The following is a 12,091-nucleotide window of genomic DNA, read 5'->3' as shown; positions in this document are numbered from 1 at the left end:
CATGACCCCAAGATCAAGAATCCCATGCTCTTCCTGTTGAGCCAGTCAGGTACCCCAACCTTTTTTTTTTTTTTTTTTTTTTTTTGGCATTACTACAAATAATTTAAGGCAAACACATAAGCCTTTCTTTTCAAAAATGTGCTCTGATGGAAGCTTCCTTAAATTTCCTCCATGATTATAATTTGCCTGCATTAAAAGCATCAAAGTCCCTCTTACTGTCAAACTGCAGTGTATCAACCCACTGGTAGTTGATACTTCACTTAGAAGGCCCCAACCAGTAAGTTTTTAAATAGAATACAATATAATAGAAAATATCAAAGTGCATCACAAGTAATGGTATAATTCTGTAAATCTTTTCAGTTGCACAGGTGTGTGTATGTAGACATATGTATTTGTGATTAGTTTATGATGTAAACTGTGTGTCTCATAAACAACTATGTTGGCCTCATAAACTGAACATGGAAGTTTTCCTTCTTATACTTTTTGGAAAAGTTTGAAAATAGTAGGTAGTATCTCTCCTTTAAGTGTTTGGTAGAGTTCACCTGTGAAGCTGTGTGGCCCTAGACTTGGTTTGTTGGGAGTTTTTTGATTACTGATTCAGTTTCATTGTTAGTTATCAGTCAATTCAAATCCTTTATTTCTTTCTGATTCTGTTTTGGTACGTTATAGGTTTCCAGGATTTTATCCATTTCTTCTAGGTTGTCCAGCTTGTTGGCATATATATGTTCCTCACTATGGGTTGAGAGAAGAGCATTTTCTCTAAGAGGTAGTAATATTGAAAACTTGACCCAACTGGAATTACTATACAGAAGTGATTAATGGATGACTCAGTAGGAATGAACCCCTGACATGCAGTTTTTTATTTTTTTTTAATTTTTTAAAGATTTTTTTCATTATTTATTTGACAGAGATCACAAATAGGCAGAGAGGCAGGCAAGGGGGTGGGGAGCAGGCTTCCCACCGAGCAGGGAGCCCAATGTGGGGCTCGATCCCAGGACTCTGAGACCATGACCTGAGCCGAAGGCAGAGGTTTTAACCCACTGAACCACCCAGGCACCCCTCACATGAAGTTTTTAGTGAAGAAAACCTGAGAAAAGAGTAAATTATGATACATGGGTATGCCCCATGAAATTGAGAGGGAGACTGCACTGGGCAACATGGAACAGCCATAAGGCAGTACAGGGTGCTGAGCTGAGTTGAGGAAGTTAAGTCACAGAGAGAAATAATGATTGGAGTGAATAATGAATTTAAACTTTGTTTTACAGCTTTGTCCAGAGATCCTCCCTCCATGTCTACCTCTGTACATCTAGATATAAAACAAAGATATTAATTCCTGCCCATTCTTCCCTCCTAGGTGTACCAGTAGATCCAGAAACCGTGGACATGCTTTGAGTTTGTCAAAATAAATCATTGCAATGAGAGTTACTTTTAGCCCACCAGGAGCTAGAGATTATGATCACTTGACCTTCCCCTAACACTTTATAGCATATAGCCTTGAGATCTTCACAATACCAAATTTTTAAAAAGGCTTGTAATGTATTAATCTATTCTAAGAATTTACCACAGTACATGAAGGTCGTTAATATGTACTTCTTACTTTTAACTCCTGCCTGATATACTCTTTTCCCTTCTTACCAGCTTGAATTCCAAGACCAATCATTACAATCACTTCTTTTTTTATCCCAACTCCCTCCCCTCCCTCACTTCATATTCATTTTGGCTGAATCACAATGCTGGTCATACATACTCTTCTGGAACTCCTGCAACCAAAATGACTGGAAAAAAAACATATATCCTGTAAAATGGTCTCATTTAATTAAGTCATGAACATCAGTCTCAGGTCCATAATGCTGCCTGGCAATCATATTACATTTGTCTAGTCAGTTTGCTCTCCAGCTTTCACGTATAAGTATTTCATACCCTGTCTTTCCTTCTCACACTTCACAAAATCCCACTATCAGTCTTAGCTGACTTTGCTTCTTAGTTCATTGGGAGAACTGAAGCAATCAGAGGAGAATATCCACAATTTTCTGTACCCATGTACTTTGCTGTTCTTCCTATAAGGAAGGATGGCTATTGGTACTCCCATCTAAGCACAATCCTTCCCATCTTGGGCTCTTGATCTCATCTCACTTCCCCATTCAAGGACAAGCCTTTAGCAATTCCCTCTTTTTTCTCCTGTATCATCAAATGCTCTCTTTCTACTGGATCACTTCCATCAACAATTAAATATACTTTTTCTTTTCAAACACAAGCAATCAAAAACCCTCTCTCAGATCCACATTCCCCCATGCCTCTTCTATCATTTCTCTTTTAGCAAAACTGCTCAATAAATTGTCTACACTCTATCTCAAATTCTTCTATTTCCATTCATTTTTAATTATCACTTAAAGGACTTTCATCTTCACCATTCTATGAATCTGTTCCCCTCATGGTCACCCATGACCTCCATTGTGCTAAGTCAAATCAGTTTTCTGTTTTTATCTTACTGGACCCATCAGCAGCACTTGATATAATTGACTACCCATATTCCTTTCTTGGCTTCTACGTCACTGTGTGCTCTTGGTTTTTATCTAACATCAGCTACTGCTTTTTCTCACTCTCCTAGTCATTCTCTCCTTTTCCCCAGACTATTAGTGTCTGAGGGACTCAGTTCTTGGTCTTCTTCTCTATTTACTACTCCCTTTGTGATCTCATCTAGATTTGCTGGCTTTAAATGTCTTCTATTTGTGCTAAAAACTCACAAATGTGTATCTCCAGTCCAGAACTAATTATGAAGTCCAGACTCACATATCTGTCACTTGACATTTCTACTTGGATGTCAACCATACATCTTAAACTTAACATAGCTAAAACCAATAATCTGATGTCATGTCCAAATCTGATGCCCCAAAGTCTCATTTTCAGTAAACTGAATCTCTATTTTCCCCATTGTTCAAGCCAAAGTTTTCTAATCAATGTTAACAATGTTGATACCTCTCTTTCCTTCACATCTCATATTTATCCCATCAGGCAAATCTATCAACCCTACCTTCATAATACCTACAAAACACAAACTTTTTTTAAGTTTAGATATTTTGTTTTCAACTTTTATCTACCAAAATTATTTGCCATACTTGAAAAAAAAAAACTATAAACCACATGCAGGAAATGTTATTAAAATAAGGAGCCAAGTCTTAAAGAACATGTTTTCTTCCCTTATCCTGCTTCTAAACTTGACTTTAAAAATATGGTTAGCAAATGTCTGCACCACATAGATGGAACATTTAATAGCAAGACCAAATAGACAAATTCTTGCTACCTGCCCATGCCCTCCTGCAATCATTCAGAACTATCTTAACAAAGCAACCAAAATACAGTGATTAGTTAGAGGAATTAGATCACCCGAGTTATTCACCGTATTCTGGTCAAATGGGTCAAAAACAACAGGATTGTGCCTGCCTAACCCACAAACTTTTTTCTTTTAACCACTTCCACCGCTAATGACCTAGTCCAAGATCCCCATAATGCTCACATGAAGTTTTGCAGTATCTTCTAACTTGTCCACCAGCTTCCCACACTGATCCTCCATAGTTTATTCTCAGTAGGGTAGCAGGAGGAATTATTGTAAACTGTTAGATTATATTACTCAACTGCTCAAAATCCTCCACAACATCCTCATCCATGCATCAATTTTACCTATATTAAAGCTGAAGTCTTTACAACGACCTACAAGAGTCGACATTGTCTTTTATCTCCTCAGTGTTTCTATTATGCTACACAAATATCCCTCTCCAATCTTGCTGTTGTTTAAACATGCCACACCCTTCAAATTCTTGGTCCTGCGAGGGTTATTCTTTCTGCCTGGAACACATTTCCCCCAGTTACACACATGACTCATTCTAAATCCCTTAATGTCTGCTCAACTATCATTTTTAGGCAACTATCATTTAGTTAAGCAACTATCATTTAGTTAGGCAACTATCATTTAGGCAAGATTCTAAGAAGTCCCCAAGACTTCTGCCCCCTGGAATATACACATACTGTGTAATTGCCTTCCCTTGCATGTGGGTGGATTTACGAATATAATGAAGTATCACTCATGATTGAGTTTTTAAGCAGTTGACTATCAGTTAATCAAGAGTGTTTATTCAGATTATGAGATGTGGGTCTAATGTAACAAGCTTTTTAAAGAAAGTGAAGTGTCAAAGACATGCTCTAGCTGGCCTTAAAGAAGATACAAACCACTGTGTCATGAATAATTGCCCATGGGAGTCACATGCCAATAAAATGTGGGTGGCCTCTAGGAGATGGGAGTGACTTCAGTCAAGAGATGGCAAGAAAACAGGCACTTCAGCCCTACAACCACCAGGAACAGAATACTACCAATAACCAGAACAAACTGGGAAAATGACCCTGAGTGGAGGATGACAACCATGAGAACCAGAACACAGTTAACACCTCTATTTCAGCCTTGTGAGGCTTTGAGCAAAGGATCCAGGTTGCCTGTGCCTGAACTTTTAACCCGACCCACAGAAAATGTAAAGTAATAGACTTGTGTTGTTTTAAGCTTCTAAGTCTGTGGTAATTTTTCGACAGCAATAGAAATCTAATATAATCATGGTCACTCCTGCCTAACCTACTAGGGGGAAAATTATTTATTTATTTATTTGACACAGAGAGAGAGTGAGAGAGGGAACACAAGCCAAGGGAGATGGAGAGGGAAAAGAAGGCTTTCGGCTAAGCAAAGACTCTGACCAGGGGTTAGATCCCAGGACCCTGGAATCATGACCTGACCCGAAGGCAGACACTTAACAACTGAGCCACCCTAATCTACTGAAAATTTTAACCACTCTCTCTTACACTCCTTATCCCCCTCTATTCTTCATTACATGTTTCATGACACTAATTCATTTTGTCTGTCCTAAATAGAATATAAGCTCCACAAAAGCAAAGTTGCTTATCTGTCTTATTCACTATTTGTTCAACTGGTACATAGAAGTTTAATAAATATATCTTGAATGGATGAACAAAATTGTTAGACACATGGACAAAAAGACAGAATAGTATTTCCCCCAGAATAATCAAATTAAACATTTATTTATTTAACTCAGAAGACTGTATCCAAGGGGTACCTGAGTGGCTCAGTAATTAAGTCTCCCCCTTCAGAGCAGGTCATGATCCCCGTGTCCTGGGATCTTGCCCTTCATCAGGCTCTCTGCTCAGCAGGGAGTCTGCTTCTCCCTCTACCACTCCCCATGCTTGTGTTCCCTCTTTCATTGTGTCTCTGTCAAATAAATAAATAAATAAATAATCTTTAAAAAAAAGACTATGTATCCAAAATCTCAGCTAAATTTTAAGTTTAGTTAACAAAATGTATTAGTACTTAACTTACCTCTGGATGTGTGAAATATTATCTTTTATTATTGAAAGCAATGAAAAATCTTTAAAATCATAAAGTTGAACACTATAAGCAATAATGCAAATGACAAATGCTTATTTTGTGCTTACCATTTCCCTATTACTTGCTAAGTACCTTCTTTATAATTTTTAAGTTATTTTATCCTCATAAAGACATCTTGAGATAGTTACCATTATTATCCTCATTTTACACTTAGTGAAACTAAAGCACAGAGAGGTTTAACAATTTACCTAAGATCACATTCCAGTGATGGAATCAGAATCAAAGCCTGACAGTGTAATCCTAAAGCTTGAGCCTTTTAGCCACAATGCTTTTAAACTTTGAGGTTTTAACCTCATTAAGTTTTGAACATCTGAATGCACATAACACTCATATTTTTCTATAACCAAAAGTATAAATTGAAAAGACCAATGAAAAATTGTTAAACAGATTTAGGCTAGTTGACAAAGGGTTAATATTCTTTATTAGAAACCCCTTAAAAATTAATAACAAAAGCACAATATTTTAACAAAAAAAGACCAAACAGCACAAAAATAGATAAAAGACATAAAGATAGATTACAGAAAAAGAAAGAAAAATGTGAATAACAATGGAAAAACTTTATTTAATCTTGTTGGTAGGGAAAGAAATACACATTAAAACAAGTTTTAGATATTTTTTCCTCTTAAACTGACAAAAGAAGAGTTAGTATTTAATAATGGTTTAATAAGACATATTTTGATAGATTGCCAATGTAAGATATATTAGTGCAACTCTAATGAAATATAATTGAACAATATGTGGCAACTGTCTTTTAAAAATTCATACTGTGAGACCCAAAAAATTCATCCCCTAAAAAAAATCTATTAAAAAGAAATAGAGTTATAGAAACATCTCTAGTCATTTTAATGATGAAAAAAGTAGAAACAAACTAAATGTGAATCAACGGTAATACTATCCATTTCCAATACATAAATTAATGTAAACATGCTAATCCATAAGTTAATAGTAGTTTTCAAAAATGAAAATAGTGATGGGGAAATCCTCATAAAACACTAAATGAAAAAAATGAAACACAAAGCATATGTCAAGGACAACCAAATTATTTAAAATGTACCACACAGTATGATACACGTATACATAGGGAAAGGCCTGGGTTTTAAAAACTATGTAGGGGCACCTGGGTGGCTTAGTGGGTTCAAGCCTCTGCCTTCGGCTCAGGTCATGATCTCAGAGTCCTGGGTTGGAGCCCCGCATGGGGCTCTGCTCAGCAGGGAGCCTGCTTCCCCCTCTCTCTCTCTCTGCCTGCCTCTCTGCCTACTTGTGATCTCTGTCTGTCAAATAAATAAATAAAATCTTTAAAACTTATGTAAAATGATAGCTGGGTTTGTTTTCATAGGCAATTTATATTTATTTATATTTATTTTCTTCTTCATAATATACTAAAAACTTCTATATCACGAGTCTGTGTTAAGCTGAAATCAGAAGTAAGCAAAAATGAAGATTTAATAAAATAATGTATTAAAAAATATACACTTCTAGGGCACCTGGGTGGCTCAGTGGGTTAAGCCTCTGCCCTCAGCTTGGGTCATGGTCTCAGGGTCCTGGGATCAAGGCCTGCATCGGGCTCTCTGCTCAGCGGGGACCCTGCTTCCCCTTCTCTCTGCCTGCCTCTCTGCCTACTTGTGATCTCTCTCTCTCTCTGTCAAATAAATTAAAAAAATCTTTAAAAAATATATGCACTTCTAACTCATATTCAAGGACAGAAAAAGAGACTTTAGATTCTTACCTGCTGCCCTGATCCACAAGTTGCAGATAGTAGCATGTCTCCCTGGTAGAAGACCATACCATAAACTACACCATAATAACAAACCCAGAGAGTTCCACTCAGAAGAACCTCCAAGGGGAGGATGATGCTTCTTACCCAACAACCCAGAATCAGTTTTATATTATGAAATATGGATAATTTTCTCTTTTAATGTAAAGATATTACTTAGAAACGCAGAAATTTCTCAGAATAAAATCTTCTTTAATAAGAATTAAAGATTTTCCGGCAATTATTTTTTTATATGTCTGAGAACATGCTGAAATTTATAATTGTCGTATTATGAAGATTTTTTTGTTGTCATAGTTTGTGGTTCTTCACATTGTTGTAGTCAATATGCATTTTTATTAGAAATATCTTCCCCAAAAGCTATGCTATCATTGTACCTGAATCCATCTCAAAGCAGATAAAGAAATACCACACTGCATGCTGTTATGAGATGTACATATTTTAACATCTATGAAGTGTGGATGCATCTCATAATTTATGGCACATCACAGATAATTTGCAGCACTTGTTTTTCTTTCTTTATGATCTATAAAACAATGGTGCACCTTACAATGGACAATGTATTCAATTCAACTAAACAAATGAACCACACTTCAAATCACTAATGTAAAACCCTGATTATCTAAACACCAAACTGCCAAGCCCCCTATAAATTTAAGAACATCTTCTAAGTTCAGAGCTCTTTTCTCAAAAATAATAAACTACTTAACTTGACCAAAAAGTACTGATTTCTGGTACAAAGAACAAGGGGACATATACCAATATGTTGTTTCACAGTCTGTGCAAGGCAAGTGCCCATGCAGCTATATAAACATTAGTTTTTATAAGTTAGTTATGAATTATATGGAAATACCGTTAATATCTATGGCCAAAGACATTTTGTAAGTGTCAAGGCCAACTCTGGCTGAGACCCTGAAACCGAACAGCTATGCTCACTAAGAAATAAGAGTACGAAACCATCTAAATTTCATGTTCAAATAGGAGAGCTACAAACTGCTTTTCTGACAAGGAGTTGATGCTTCTCTGGCAAATTACTCAGAACCTGGGTGAGGGCTACAGCGTTATTTCTGAGGAAGGACAGCAACTTGTTGTAACCCTGGGCTCCTGATACCACATTCACAAGAACTCTTCAACTAATGTAGCGTTTTATAAAACATGTATGTGTAATCAATGCCAATACTAGTTTGTTTACTTTGTTTTTGTTTTGTTTCCTTTCCAAACAAACTGCTTTTTCCAAACTTTTCACCTGGGAAAAACACTCCTTTCAAACAGACCTGGTAGGATGTGAGGGTGATCTGGCTGCTACATCTGTCACCCCATTGATCGCCAGGGTTGATTTGGCTGATCTGGCTGGCTAGGCGGGTGTCCCCTTTCTCCCTCGCCGCTCCATGTGCATCCCTCCCGAAGCTGCATGCTCTGTCAAAGAGGATGACCTTCCCTGATAGAGGAGAGGACAGTTCTCCGGTCAAGGGTATATGAGTAGGTTCTTTGGTCAAGGGTATATGAGTAGCTGCATTCCCCTGCTAGAACCTCCAAACAAGCTCTCAGACAGACCTGGTAGAGAAGAGAAGAGGTCATTGTACCTGCTTCATTGTGTTTGACAGTTTTGCCATATAGGCAAGGAAAAACTTATTCTGTTTGGCCAGTGGTATCTATTAGAGCTAATCTGTGAGAAAAAGTAAAAGACATAGAAAGAAAATGTAACAAAAACAAAGGGATAAAGAAAGACGGTAACAGAGCCCACCACGGAGGGCAGCAATAGCAGGGGCTTCCCTGACAGCTATTACAGGCGCTGACAAGGTGGCGATCACCAGACATTTTAACATCACAGAAGATTGCAAAGCATCAAAAGATGAAACATCTTCACAGCTTGAAAGATCCATATTCTCATCTGCATCAATTACTTTTATAGGCCCATCCTATATACACAGTAAATTTATGAATGAATGAATGAATGAATGAAAAACACTGAACATTTGTAGCATACAGAGCCCCTGTCTAGCCTCTGATCATGCCTCTCTTAATCTTAATACCAACATTCTTAAAAACATGGAATCATTTTTGTGCATTTACAATAAGAAAGAAATATGATAATACTGTATTTCCTTAAAGAACATTTTCCTTATATTAATTTGTTTAATGTTTATATTTCCCAACTAAGAAGCAAGCTCAATAAAGGCAGAGCATTATTTTGCTTTGTTTTGTTTTGTGTAGGTGTTTTCCTTTTTTTTTGGGGGGGGGGCTCCTTTTTCCAATGCTGTATTCTCAGCACCATGAATAGTGCCTGGCATATATCATAACATATGTAGTGTCTGATAGATGTTTGTTGAATAAATGAGAAAGTGTACATATTACTTAGGGACTTCGTAAAATTCACAGCATTTTTATAATGTTAAAGATAAAATGTTTAATATTCCTTATGTCTGAGTAAGTACAAGTTCAGAAGTTTATGGCCTAGTCTCATGTCAGCTTATGTATATTTCTGCTTGACAAATGAAAAAAAAAAGGTTTATACTTTCAAGAAGTCCTTCTAAATACTCTAGCACAATTCCTCAGCTAAAGTCAGATACACTCCTTCACATTCCATCAGCAAACTTGCAGGATGTGAGAATGTGGGGTATAAAAAGACACAGACGGGCCTGGGTTTTATATTTTAGTGCTACAAAAGCCACGTATAATGTGGTTAGTAAAGCTTGGGTCTCTCATTTGAAGCCAGGGATGCTCTGAGTTAGTAAACAGGAGAGAGTATAGTGTGATTAGTAAAGCTTGGGTCTCTCATTTGAAGCCAGGGATGCTCTGAGTTAGCACAGATGCAGCAGGCTAGCTTGCTCTAGTGGCTGAATGCCAGTGGAGGGCAGCAGAGAGCTACTTGAGAGACAATACATTCAAGAGGAAGATTTCACAGCTCCCAGCTGAGACTACAGTCCTTAGCCAAATTTACACAGTGCTACTCAAGAGGCAGCCCTTTTGGAAAACCAGATCACAGCGCAGCCAGCACGAATGGAGTTCCCAATTACATTAATGTAGGAAGCCAAGAAGCAAAGGAGATGGGCAGGAGACAATACCAGGATACTCAGGATAATCTGGATTCCATCTAAGCACAACTCTCAGGAGCCACTGATTTGGACAGTGATCTCTCTGCAGAGCTACTGAAACAGATGATATCTTACATTCATTCTACCTCCAAAATCTTTGGTCCCAAGACATTAACAACATGTTTTGAGTATAATATTTTTACAAAAATTTCCTCTCCTGTAGAAAACATTAATATAAATAATACAAAATTGTGAACATTAAGAGGATAAAATCATACATGAATGAAGACTAGCAAGCACAGACTCTCTCCTGTTCAAGGGGTTCCTAGAATCCTCTAAAAGTTGAAACTTCTCAAATATCTGTGGCGGAATCTTAAGTGGCCTGATCAGTTACGCTGGTCTCGGTGAGAGGGCTCCCACCCTGAAGACAGCGACGAGTGAGATGCAGCCTCTCCAAGGCCAGGACTCATGTTCCTTTTCTGTGTTTTCCTAGTGGTGTGAGCTTAGTGTGAGTCATTTAGCCTCTCTAGGTCAGTTTCCTCACTTCTAAAATAAAATAATACCTGTCTCTACTGGTTCTAAAGGAATTCACAGAAGAAAGCATGCCTTGTTAATTTTATACAAATACAGCATTTTGTATAAATACAGTATCAAATACAGACTGCTTATCCACAGTCTGAGTAGTAGGAAGAGCAGGAAGATAACTGGAGAACAGAAAGACATCTACAAACTAAACCTTTGGCAGATTCAGAATTTTCTTTGTAATGAACCCTGTTCCTTCTACCAATCCAGGTCAGCATAGTTCTGATTCTTCTTGCATATGTCTTCAGCCTCACTGGGACTCACATTAAATGAGGAGTACAATTGCATTACGGAGTAAAATTTGCCTCCTGTTAACAGTCTTCTCCTTCCTAAATGTGTGTAACAATGTGGTAAGCCAGAGAGAAGTGGGAGATATTTTTTTGCCACCTCCTGAAGGAATTTATTCATATGGCCACAGAAACAAGGAGGAAATGTAAGCTGCTCACAGCCAGAAGGCTTTGGCTCTGGTTCCCCCACACCGCCACCAAAAATTAATAGTAATAATAATCATTACTATAAGGATATGGGAACATGTTAGAGAAACTCAAATACAGCTGCCTCATCTTTGTCTTTAGTTTAGTCCCATTCCTATGCTGTGATTTTTCTGGATGCACAGCAAGAGAGAGCTGAGTGCATGCCAATGCCTGAGTGAATGTTAACATGAAAGTCTAAGATTTCTGTCATTTTTAAAATCAAACAAAGGGGAAGATAGGAGGGACATGAAGAAGAAGATTTCGTCAATTCTTCCGATTCTTATTTCTGATGGAATGCCTAACTAAAAATGTCAGAGTTGACACTGAAGAGTCACAAATAACAGAGCCAACAGCAGAGGGGCTTGCCAAATAAAGGTTGATGATTTATTGATTTATAGGTCTTTTGCGTTATAAGGGACAATGAAGAGTTCAACTTTCTCATTTTGTATATGGGGAAACTAAGGTTAAGAGAAGTGGTATGACCAGCTCAAATTTTCCAGTTATCTTCTTATTTTAGAATACTACCTGGCTGAAATAGCTAGCACAACACTCAGTGACCAAACTCCACAGGAAAAGCAGAGAAAATGCTGGTCAAAAATAAGATGGAATAAACAAAATTGGCTTCCTTAAAAGTTACAAATATGGATCTATAAATTCCAGTAGTCATCAGCTGCTTTGCTACTAGGAAATTAAACACACTTATGCTTCAGTGAGTGCATGTACAAACTACGCCTACACACATGGCCAATTTATAAAGTCATAGGGAATGAGATGAATTCTTCCGTTA

The sequence above is a fragment of the Neovison vison genome, chromosome 13, assembly GCF_020171115.1.
Source record: "Neovison vison isolate M4711 chromosome 13, ASM_NN_V1, whole genome shotgun sequence".
Classification (NCBI taxonomy): Eukaryota; Metazoa; Chordata; class Mammalia; order Carnivora; family Mustelidae; genus Neogale; species Neogale vison.
This window is presented reverse-complemented; position numbering follows the sequence as displayed.